At 40.6% G+C, this 12,754-nt stretch overlaps 1 long non-coding RNA gene across 3 annotated transcripts in view; it reads left to right on the top strand.

Annotated features, from left to right (window-relative positions):
- Positions 1-11,236, top strand: part of LOC110354353 (uncharacterized) — a 32,972-nt gene extending 21,736 nt beyond the window's left edge. For 2 of the 3 annotated variants that reach the window (XR_002406170.4, XR_002406171.4), the window contains 3 exons: positions 6,979-7,089; positions 8,370-8,645; positions 9,483-11,236. This is a non-coding gene — a long non-coding RNA (uncharacterized lncRNA). The remainder of the gene's footprint in view (positions 1-6,978; positions 7,090-8,369; positions 8,646-9,482) is intronic. The other variant, XR_005269289.2, reaches the window with a different exon arrangement.
- Positions 11,237-12,754: the final 1,518 nt, after the last annotated feature.

Here is a 12,754-nt window from a genome sequence, read left to right as displayed (position 1 = left end):
CTAAAGACATCTAAGTTGAACTTCTTTTCCTGGGAAAAAATAAGAATTTGCTGCTACTCAAAGCAAATCTTCCATCATATCTACCTTTATCGTAGAGAACTCAGTCCACTGAAAACCTGGACTCATTCTCTAATTGCTTCCTGAAGGCTACTGCTGAAGCCACTATAGTTGGAAACTTGCTGTCTTGGAAAGGACCTTTCAGGGGAAGGGCTGTCTCTGTGCAGCATAGAAATGCACATAGGCTTTGTTGGTTACTTTCATGACTTCAGGTGGGTCTCTTTATGAGGCAGGACTGCAATAACTTGCCAAGAGTTCCTATTTTTAATTACTGCTTTCCAATACAGCTTAATTTAAAAAAGAAAACAAAAAGTGCAAAACACTGGTTTGATCAGTAAATGTCTTGCTTTAAAACTGTCCCCATCCAGAGGTTACAATATAAAATCTTTAAGAGCTGTAAGGGAAGGGAAAGAACTCACACTTAGGGTGTGAGAGTAATGAAGTCTGCTAGCTGTGCACTTGGTGAACTAAAGGGGAGCTTCAGCCAGAATTACAGGGCTGAAGGACTGGAAGAACCAGGGAGACCAGCAGGAAAAAGTTAGACTGTGAAACTTGGTTGTTATTTTTTTTGACTTGATGTGAGTAGGTAAGACTGTACTGAATGCCATGTGCTTTTCAGTATATCAGGATACAGCATTTGTTTTTGGCTCTACCTTTGTGGCGGGTTGTTACATGCTCAGGTTTCTACCTGAGCGTTAGGCTGGGAATTCCACACAAATCTTCCTGAAGAGCAAAGAGGCCTTGCCAGGAGAGACAGTCCTAGGTAGCTGTTGCCTTCTTGTATGCTTGGAAGATTCGGGAAGCCCAGCAGGTGGCCAGAAGGCTACTAGAACACCTCAGAAATGGTGGCAGCTGGCAAATAACAGGTTTTCATACTGAAGGAGGTTTTGTTTCGGTAACATGCTCTGATCTGGCTTGATGTCATCAGCAGCCCTGTATCCTGCAGAAAGGAAGAAATTCCAGCCAGATGTGTACATAAGAGATCTGTGTGGTTACTGCGGCCCACAAGACAGTGTACAGCTCCTTGTGTTTTTCAGTTAATTGCCATATGAAATGCTTTAATTTTAGACCAGCTCACGAGAACAGGAGAGGATAGCAATCAGGATCTTCAAGGCAGCTGAGATGTTGAAGGTGGATAGCCAGAAGGCAAGCCATGTGCTTATAAGGACATGGCTCACTTGAGTGTGCAATATGCTAACTACGTCTGGCTTTAGCATAATCATCCTTGACTAATATGAGAAGGGAGAGGGTTTAAATGCTGAATAAATAAATTACTTAATTACATGTTATCAGAGAGGAACAGATGGTCAGTTTAGTGTGTTTTGTGGCTGCTTACACTTCCAAGAGAGGGTACAGTCTCATGGATTCTTGTACAGAAGATTTCCTAGTTTCAGTAACTTTTGTATAGGTACACTGCACAACCTACTAGTGTTACCTTTAAGGTGTGCCTTGCAAATGCCAACTAGGCATTTCCAGGCAACTAGAGGGTCTCACTGTTATAAGGAGTTTAAATTTCATAATGCTTCCTTGTTTCATCATTGAGCAACTGCGTTAGTGTGTGTTATTCACAAAGGTGAAAAAGGTCTCAGCACCACACAAGAAGGTGGTGGATGGCTGTATATCCTGTCACATGGATATTGTACCATGTATTTTGCTGAAGCTGTGGTAAAATCATAAATTTCAGTCCAGTTTCTCCTGAAAGAAACTGGATTCTTGTTCTCTGGAGTTGTTATTTTAGAGAAATTGTGTCAGCTACTGCTAAACGCTTTTCTCAGCTTCTTAGATCCAGGTGCCTGCACTACTCAAAGTTGGCTTCATCCAGCATGGGTTGAAAGCATGCTTAGAGGAGGAATGATCCGTGTGAAAAGTCAGATGAGGATTTGGTCTGATGTTTTTCTTTGAAATTCAGATGTGTCCCACTTTAATTTCTAGGTGGAAGATTGCTACCAGTTTAATTTGTTGCAGCCACTGTCTTGCATAACTTCACTGTAAATTTGGTGTGGTAGGGGTGCAGATAAGGTTTTCATTAACCTATTCCTTCTTCCCTTCCCACTTTTTTTTTTTTTTCCTCAAGAGGAACAGTATCAGGAAAATTAAGTGTAGTTGAGTTTCAGCTTTAATTTATGATAGTTTCCTAAATGAGAACAAGAAAGAGGAAGGCTTACCTTTTGTACTCCTGTACTGCGTGAAGAGAAGATAAACAGTGAAAAGAGAATTCTGTAGTGGTCTGAAGCAACAGTAATAGAGAGTAGACTTGCCACCGTCTTCTCAAACAGTGGTAAAAACTTATTTATTACTGTTTTATAAAAAACTACGACATGTAATACCTCTTAGCTCCCTGCATGTGTACAGCAAAATCAAATGCAGTAACAAATCTTTGAACCTTATGAATAAGGCCTGTTGAAACTGAATTTTAATTCAGGGTCCATTCTCAGAATCAACTTGATTCATGAATATTTAGTTTTCTTCTATTAATCATTTATTGCTCTTCTTAACATTTAAGAAAATGTTTTGTATATATATTTAACTTGGGTCTATTTTTGAGCTGAAATGGGATATTGAGGATAAAACCTGAAGTTTAGTTAGCTAGGAAAGCATTGGGCAAAAATGAGTGCTAATACCAGATGGTCATCAACTTGTTAGCATCCTTAACTCCTCTCCTACATGTATTCTCTTTGACTTCAGGTATAGTGACACTGAAAGTCAGGGAGGGCCTTAGCATTCAGGACTAATGTATGCTATGTGCCTATAGCTAGTATAGGGGATTCTAGTGTGCTTGGAGGTAAGAGCATAAGCAATAGAGTAGCATTGACTATCCTGTAATTAGATTAATTAATGTGATGGAGTAGGCTCTTTATTGGATTAACTTAAAATGGGATTGTATCAATGAGTAGCAGGAGGAGGAAAAGCCATATTAGCTACTATTTGCTACATGTAGTGCTTCAGATGTCTTGTGTGGTATTGGACAGTTACTAAAATGAGATTTACTGTAACTTTATTGTAACACTAGATTTCTGGATTGTATCTAAATTAAATCATTTTGTCATGTGCTTTACCCCCCTCCAAATCTTCTGTATAATTGGCAATTTTCAGTCTTCTCATTTGCAAAACTCAAGAAACAGAACTGGGGGTGCAGCACGTTAACCACTGCAACTTGGAGTCATGCTTTTTTTTTTTTTTTTTTTTTTTTTTTTGAATAGTGAAAGATAGGTTGTCTGTTTTGATTGCAATGTGTTGGAGGGAACCATACTGAACAGCTAATGTCCCAGTGAATCCACAAGGACTTCCAGTGACTTGACACGTCAGTGGAAGCTGTCAAACTTTTGTCAAAGGATAGACCTCTGTGGGATTTGTATTCCTCCTTGCCTGCCTCGGTAAGGAGGCTTTGTAGAGCTAGAAAAGCTGGGAGTCTTGAAAACTAAAGAAGAGTATACAGATGCCTAAAACACAGTTATAAAGCATTTGTAGTACTGTCTGAACTCTTCTAGGACTATGAAACTTTTTTTTTTTAAATTTGTTTTTGCCTGAAAATCTGCATACAATTTGAATGAAATTGAATATGTTTCAGGGCTCAAGCAGCATGTCTTCAATCTGAAGCAAAATGGAGATGAATTTCAATTAGATGTTCCCATTATAATCTGTCTCCACCTGTAGTTTTCATCAAAATTGCTAGTAAATGTGATATAATGTATGATGAGGATTTGCCCACTAGCAGCAGTGTGCCCATTTGTTTTTTAAAGAAAAAGGCAAAATAATTAGCCTGATGTGTGTATATATACATACATATATATATGTATATAGCAGTTTTCCACAGTGAATGACTTTAATTGTGAAGGGTAACTTGTATAGGGCTTAAAAGTCAATCTGTATGTATGTGTTTTGTGTATGTAATACATGTATTCTTTTCATCTTCATGATAATGATCCAGATTACTAATTAGGTTGATAAAGTGTTTCAAAAGACATATTGTGATTGTTGCAGAGTAGTCAGCTGCTTTAAAATATCTCTTTTGTAGCAGTGCTTTGTTCTGAACTTGATTTTATACTAATTTCTTAGATATGAGCTCACAGGCTGAATTCTAGAGTGGTAGTATTAACTCAGGCTTATGGGCTGCTCGTGATGTGTTTGTCAGTGGCATGCACCTGCTGTTGCTGCAAAGCTCTTTTGCCTTAACGTAGCTGTTGCCATGCTGAGATGTTGCGGTGCTCTGAAATGCAGATTATCTACTGCTGCTTAATATGCACCACTTCCACAGTTGGGAGGTATCTGCTCCACACAGGTGATGATAAAATGGGTTGTTGCCATCCTTTCTCACTGATTTATACAAAAATCTTCAAGATGTGCTGTGTGCACACAGATGGGTATTGTCTGAAACACAAGCCTGGGTCATTTCCCATCTAAGAAGTATTTCAAAGACATGTTAAAAGTACTTGATGTCTTGCGCTTTGAAGATGATATTTTTTTTAAAGTAGTTTCATGACAGTAATGACAGTAGTATGAGGTCTAAAAACTTTCATTAGAATCAGGATTGCTTGCTTATTTGCGTGTCTCTTCACTGACATCATCAGCATACCTTACTGCCCTTAGCCAAACTACCAGTCTGGTTTAGAACTGTGTAAGTATAGTGCAGTGATGCTGTTCTGCTGCATCATTTTGGTTGGCTTGGGATGTATGATTTACTTGTATTACTTGTGTCATAACACTTAAGCAAGAGGAAAGGAAATTACTGAATACTGCAGTGCTGTTGAGTGGGCTTGGTGTATTCAGATTAGCTGTAGTGTTGGGAAACCAAGGTGAACGTAGTTGTGATTCAGTGCTGAAAGGAGGAGGGTAAAATGTAGTGTTGAATTGAAATGTGTGGATACAGAGATACTTTGATTAGGTTAATAAAGTGTTGTCTGTTCAGAGGGACTTCACAGAGCTCTTGAATTTGCTGATGAATTCTAATTTCTTTTTAGAGGGATGGAGAGTAGTAAGTGGGCGATACAAATCCTTGTGCTTTGGGGAGAGACTTGGTGTCTTTGGAGCGCCAGAGTGTCTGGGGGACTAAGCCAAATCTCTAATATGTGAATAAGTGTTTGGCTTTGCAGTGGGTTTATGTGGCAAGGCTTTGGTAGCTGGGGGCCATAGGGGTGGCTTCTGTGAGAAGAATCTAGAAGCTGCCCCATGTAAGGTAAGGGCCCCACTGCTGACCAGAGCCGAGACAGTAAGTGATGTTGTTTGTGCCTCTGAGAGCATATTTAAGACAGGGAAAAAAGTTGTGTGCCACACAGCAGCTGGGAGAATGAGAGGAGTGAGAAACAGCCTTACAGGCACCAAGGTCAGTGAAGAAGGAGGGGGAGAGGTGCTCCAGGCGCCGGAGGAGAAGTTCCCTGCGGCCTGTGGTGAGGCCCATGGTGAAGCAGGATGTCCCCCTGCAGCCCATGGAGTACCACGGTGGAGCAGGGTTCCACACTGCAGCCCGTGGAGGAGACCACAGTGGAGCAGGTGGCCCTGCATGGACAGAGGCTGCCGCCTGTGGAAGACCCCTGCCGGAGCAGATTCTGGGCCAGATCTGTAGCCCGTGGAGAGGAGCCCACGCAGGAGCAGGTGATCTGGCAGGAGCTGCTGCCCGTAGGGGAGCCAGGTTGGAGCAGTTTTCTCCTGAGGGATGGACCCCGTGGTACGGACCCATATCTGGAGCAGTTCTGGAAGAGCTGCTGCCTGTGGGAAGCCCACACCGGATCAGTTCATCAAGGACTGCATCCCGTGGGAGGGACCCCACAGCACAGGGGATGAGAGGGACCGAGAAAGGGAGGCAGAGAAGAAGTGCTGTAGACTGACCATAACCCCCGTTCCCCCATTCCCCTGCGCCGCTCGGGGAGAGGAGGTGGAAGAGGGTGGATGGGGGGGAAGGTGCTTTTGGTTTCTTTCCTTTGTTTCTCACTTCTCTAGCTTGTTAGTAATAAGCAATAAATCTGAATATGTCCCTATGCTGAGTCTGCTTTGCCTGTCACAATAATTACTGTACAATCTCCCTGTCCTTGTTTCAACCCTTGAGCCCTTTTCATCATATTTTCTCCCTGTTTCTCGTTGATGAGGGGGAGTAAGAGCGGTTGTAGTGGTGCTCGGCTGCCCACCCGAATAAAACCACCACAGTCCTTTTTGGTGCCCAATGTGGGGATCGAGGAATTTGAGATAAGGATGATAGTTGAGAGAAGTAACAGGCAAAACATGGACTGGATGATTGTTATGAATGTAATAATTGTGAAGAATTTAAGAAAGCAGTAACTGTGAGGAATATGTTTTATGTTAGTGTGGTGAAGAGATGAGGGGTGGTGTGTGTGTAAATTGTCCACCTCATCAGTGTTGTGAAGATGTTAGGTTTATTTTGGCGTGGGGAGTTATTTTTCTTTTCAATGTTAGTGAAGTTTGTGGAGATTGTTATAATTGTAAAGTAAGAATATATTGTGATTATTCTTAAATATGCTTTTCACAGAGGTGAGGGGTGGGATGTGGTGGGTCTACACAGCCTGTCAGTGCAGGTCCACCTGCTCCACCGTGGTCTCCATGGGCTGCAGCGTGGAACCCTGCTCCGCCATGGTACTCCATGGGCTGCAGAGGGACAGGCCTTTGGTGTGGCTTGTTTTTTGTGTGACTGATAACTAAGATGGAGCTGTCCCTTCGCTGCTGAACAAGTTGGTACCTGCTTATTTAAATCTCCCATTACTTCCATTGTGGGTCTCAAGGAATCTGCACATCCTTGTATTTGATGTTACAGGATGGCTAATGCTTTTTTCTGGGCTGCCGCTGTTGAGACATCAATCTTTCCATTCTTCTTTTGTCTGTGATAATGCAGCAGTCCCACTGATGGGTCACTTGACTGAAAGTCGGCATTACCAAGTTTTATTGGTAATCACCATTACCATATATGTGTTTCAGGCTGGAGCTGACTCTGGAGTTGTTGTATCATAGCCTTGCCAGCTGCTGACACGTGCTGACAATACACTTCTCATGAAGCAACAATTTTCTAGAAAAATCAGGTAATCTTAGGTGAGTGTGTTAGTCTTATGCTGTGGTGAATAGAATTCACCTGTGGGCTTGTGGGTGAAATGAGAAGAATTCCTATTCCAGTATATGCATGGTAAACTTATAGAGATAGCAGAAACCTTAGTACCAGCAGCTAAGAAGGCGTGAAGAAAAGGCAGGGGTTTTTATGAGCTCTGCATAAAAGCCATCTAAATATAAGTGTTAAAGTTGTTATGTGCTAGATTCCAAGACTAATCAAGTGGTCCCTCATGGGAGGTGTAAATAAAGCTAAAATAGGCTCTTGCCTGTGTGCTGTGAGCTGCCCTTTGGGCCGGGCCTGACACTGGGCTACATGGCGGCCTCCCTGTAAGTGGTGGTGGGGGGCCCTGGGCCTCTGGTTGACTGACGAGAGTAGGGGATTGCTTTGTGCCTCTTCTTAAGCCGTATTCAGTCCCTTCAAACCAGATAAATGTGAATCTAATTCTTGTGGTGAGCTTAGGCTCAGCTTGTGCCTGGCACTTTGTCGTCCTAGCATTTGTTCAGCACTTGCATTCCTTTTGTTCCCTGTATCTCTGGTGTGAGCCTGGGGTGCGCTGGAGATTCATGGGGTGAGGGGGATCACCAGGCCTCCATCTATTGTGGTGGGACTTTGGTTCGACTGACATAGGCTGTGATGCAACCCGGCGGATTCTGCCCTTTGAGGGCACCCCAAAGGCAGCTCCCTTGTGGTGAGCTGTGCCCTGCCCTTCCTGGTGAAGTGTCAGTTCTCAGCCTATTTTGCTGTACAGAAGAGAATGCCAGTGCTATGTTTTAAGACAAATGTTGCAAAAAAAAAAAAAATAATACTCAAAACAATAAGGAAACAGCATAAAATCAAGGTCTTGATGCCTAAAAATTATGGGTTTAGTAATAAAAAACAGAACGCAATTGTTTGACTGAAGAGAAAAACGAGGCATTACTACAGCAGCAATGAGCAGCAAGATTTCACTGAGGCCAAAAGCTTAGCAGGCTTCAGTGAAATGCTGGATCAGACAATCCCGAGTTTGCAGGATATATGTTTAAGCAGAGCTTTAGAAGGTGCAGTAATTGTGTACTTTGGATCCAATTTCATTGGGTGTTTAGGAAGAACCTTCATTGAATGTCATGTGATGTTTTAACTGCCTTCTTCAGGAGTTTGTAATACTCTTACTGGTATTAATTGGTCTGTGATCAAATGAAAACATGGGAATAAAATAACTGCATCTAACTGGGTATATCAGCCCCAGCTGCTAATGCTGTGTTACTCTTTTTGGTGTATAATACAGATGCATAGATGTTTTATTTTCTCTTGAAAAGTCAAGACAGTAACAAGGGCAAAAAAGGGAAAAATACTGGTTCCTTCACTTCACCTGGGAATGAATGTTATACGCAAGCATCCTGAAGAAGATGCTCTTAAACCATTAAAAGGGATGTGAACTTGGTGACAGCAACTAATGGGATGAAGATGGAAAGTATTGGCTGCAAAATATAAATTGAGGATTGTATAGTGATGCATAAACACTAAGAAGACTCAAGACTTGGGTTAGACCCAAGTGCTCAAGGTAAGAAGAGAGCTCTTGAATTATTTCGGATGGCCTAGAAGCCCACAGCATTGAATCACTCTTCAACACGTTCAGTGTCTGACATTGTTGAAAAGAAATCTCCTTCAAACCACCCGTAGCTGTTAATGGTCTGCTGTGCCAAATGAAGGATAGCAGAGAATGCCCCTGGTGGCTGGGCCCTATCAACTGAGCCTTCACCTGTTTGGTGCCAGCATTGTGGACTTAACATTTTTGGCACGCATTTGCATTTTGTTTAGGTAGAAACAGTTGTATTAGCATTTACTAAGGAGCTTGCTATGCCTTGTGTTACCAGAACATGATCCATTTTGTGTGGGGTGGTACGGAGCACTTGGAACATAAGGTCCAACTTCCAGTTGTTTCATCTGCTGTCTTTCTAGAACTGTCCAAAGGTTCTTAAGGGAAAAGCTAATAGCTGCTGATAGAAGAAAGTTAGTGGTCAAGTGTTTTGGCATTTCTTATTTTCCAGAGCCTGAGCTAGAAATGCTCATGCTGCTAACAAGCATCTAGGAAGACTCCTAATGAGACTATCCTGTAGTAAATGAGTGGTCTTAGGCTTCTATTTTATTAAATAATATGCTTAAATGTTTTCAGTAGCTAAGGAACAACATCAGTTGCTCATTAGTAAGCTTAAGTTATCGCTAACACTAAATAAATAATTACTAGCATTAAATATACTGCTCTGGAAATGTTCGTACTGAGACTTTATTTCACTTTTGTCTTCTTTTTGTTCCTGACAAGATAAAAATAGATGATGTAGAGGAAAAACTTCAGGCAGTAAAACAACAGAAAAGAAACTGATGTTTCCTTTTTTTTTAGACCTTCATCGGGGAGGAAAAAAAAAATAGTTGCATGGAAATCGCTTCAGTGGCTTGTCACTCAAGTTCTGACCGAAAAGTGACTGTGATTTTTGATGATTTCATTCCACAACTTGTGACTAGTTTTTTATAAAGACAGATTTCTTCATCTACAGCTTCCTCAAACTGTATTTGTCTTCCTTCTGTTATTCAAAGTTTTCGCATGTGGTAAGAAGAAAAAAAATGTTTTTCCTAACATTGTTCAGAAAGGCAATTCTTTTGGTGCCTTCTCTGCAGCATGATAAATACAGTTCAGTTTAGAAATTGAATATCGGTCATGGTTCTACAAAGCCTATTCACATCCCACAGCTGTTTTCAAAGGGTTTAATCTCAGCACTTCTCAAGAGTTTGTTTTGTTTTGAGGCTCTCCTAAAGAAAGGAGTTTATTCAAACTGGCCAGCTCCAACAGCTAATGCAGCATCTCTGAAACTGCCACTGAGCCTAAATTAGGTTGTCAGAGTCAACATACAGATCTAGTGAGCCTATTAAAATCTTAATAACTTTTAAAATTGGACTCTGGGTAGCAAAACATTGCCCTGTGTATTAGATCTTGAGTAGATAAATCCATTAAGCCATGTCTTATTGCCTTTCTTCTCTTTGTAACGAACTGCCCAAAAGTGGAGGTTAGAGGAATTTTTAGAAATCTGAACACCTTTAATATTGGAACACCATAAAGGAGTTGTCATTGAACTACATGCAACTCATCCAAATCAGTTCTGCTGTGTTAGGAAAGCTTTCTGCTTTTTATTGTGTCCCCTTACTGATGGAGTTAGGATTTTTGTTTCTTAGAGAAAGATTGTTGGTTTTAATGAGGCAAAGTATGGGGAAGACAGCTGTAGTGCTTGTTTGTTGCCTGTTACTTAAGAGCCCATGGTCCGATCCTGATCTTAGGAAAGGAGCTGTCAATTACATCTAAAGTCAGACTTTACTGTTTCAGCTTTAGTTTTGTGCATGAGGACGTTACTTGAGTCCAGTAAAGTTATATTACTTTCTCCTTCTGCTTCCTTCTCTCCCTTCAATAAAGTGACAGATAACTGACAGATGGCAATATCTATAATGCACTGCCATAAATTGAAGAAGGAAACTCCGATTTACTCTGAACAAGAAGGAAAATTCTTATGCCACAGTTCTCACATACCACTGAAGTTCTCCTTCATTAATGGATGCGAGTGGGAGGTCAAAATTGAACTTTTTAATGGGAACAAAGTTGCAGCCTTAATTATGGAGGAAATTTAGATTACTCATAATAATCAACCCAAGTTTGAATGTTAAGTTTGACTGGCAGAAAAACATCTGTCATCATTATTACTATGTATGAGACTAAATCCATTTGCAGACAAGTACCAAGTGATTAGACAGAACTAGGAGAAGTAAAAGGACTTGGGAGAAATTCCTTGTAATTCTCTTCTGTCAAGAAGGATAATTAGTGGCCTTTAGGATATTTTAGCCAGTTGTAATGCTCTCAGAAAGCAAATTAAATAAAACCAAACGTGGTCATTTATGACAGCAGTAACTGTAATGAGCCCTTTCAGTGTGCTGTACTGTGCTCTCTGCATTGTCATTTATCTCAGTGCAAAGTGGATATTAACAGAGAATCTTTTATTTGTACAGCAATTAATAACTAAAGGTGCAAAAGATGAGCTATGTACACCACATGTAACACACTGTTCACATTCATGATTTAGATGAATAAATGTTTTGGGATGCAGTTGTCAATTCCTCGTTGGTGGATGAATATGTACACTGAACTTTGAAGGGAACCATAAAATGTTAATTGAGAAATATTGTATATGGCCAGAAATATGCCAAAATAAATATGCAGCCTGACCTCAAGGGGGGTCATCATTGGTAACTGTCAAATGTATAGCAGTCTCCATCAGAATTACTATTTTCTTGAGTAAATATTACCAGCTGTGATGGAAGATGCTGCTAAATTTGCATGGCTACTTTAAGTAGACTACTTCCTCACTGTGAAAGGATGAACTTGGCACAAGTTGTATCTGCTAAGCAATCTAAATACCAACACTTTGGCATTATTAAAGCTCAGTTATCAAGAAACTGTGATCAGAGGATATTCTGATACTTAGATATTTAGACAAAACATTCTGTTAAAAGCCCAAGTTAAAGAGGAGGTGATAAAGATGATTAGTTCTGCCATCTGCAACCAGTGGTGGTTTATCTATGGATTTTCTTCTAAGATGGTTAAATATTCCCCTTGCTGTTTAGATTCTATCCAACAAAAATCTGATTTTAGATACTCATTTAAGAAAGCAGTCTTTGTTAGTCTGCTGTTCATCCTAAACCACTGATCACAGGATAAACATGAGTGAATTCAAACTGAAATATAATGTGCAACTTATTTACAATAAACTGCTAGGTACATTTTTTTATTCCCAAGCACTTGCCTACCAGTGGTCCTGTCTCCAAGGAGATGAACACTATTGAACAACATGATGTGAGTTTCTACTTCTCCAAGGAAGCCTGGCTGTCCTTCTGTCTAATATAAACGGCTGTATACTGAACTCATTGAATGCCCAGATAGTTTTGTATCTTCCCTATCCATCAAAATGACCAAAATATAAGTACCTGCAGTATTTGTGTATTTTGTAGACAACCCACTTGTATTACTTCGTAGTTTTGAAATTCACATAATATCAATTAGTAGGAAGTATGGCTCTTCAGATTAGGTGCTTGTTTTGGGTTTAAACACACTATATGTAGCTGATAACTTATCACCAAATATTTTATCACTGAAGCATACCTGTTTTGGTAGTGAAATTGGGCAAATGGCTGGGTTTGGAGGAGACAGAGAAGCAACTAGGTATTTCCATGCAGCATGGTTGTCTGCAAAACTCATTCTTTAAGTTATTTTCAAGCTTGGACAGAGGAAGCTATTGAGTATGTGAGGAAGTGAAGGTGGTGGTGCCTTAGATGTGACTAGTCTTACTAAGGCTTGATTTTAAGCATGAGGTTGTCAGGTGATGTATGAAAAATCTTACAGAAGTTACCTGTGTAACACTAACTGTTTGACATTGCACTGCATGTAGGGGAGAAAACCCCACATATTGGAGGATCTCCAAGCAGCTTGCAAAATATCCATTAATTACCCCTCAGAGGGAAACGATACAAAGACTTGATGCATCACTTGCTTTGGAATCAGAAGTTTGTTGGTGTTAATCTGTAGAGCAACATTGCTACCATCTCTTAAAAGTAAGAAAGTAGAGTTTATAGACA

Source organism: Anas platyrhynchos, chromosome 14, assembly GCF_047663525.1.
Source record: "Anas platyrhynchos isolate ZD024472 breed Pekin duck chromosome 14, IASCAAS_PekinDuck_T2T, whole genome shotgun sequence".
NCBI lineage: Eukaryota > Metazoa > Chordata > Aves > Anseriformes > Anatidae > Anas > Anas platyrhynchos.
This window is presented reverse-complemented; position numbering and strand designations above follow the sequence as displayed.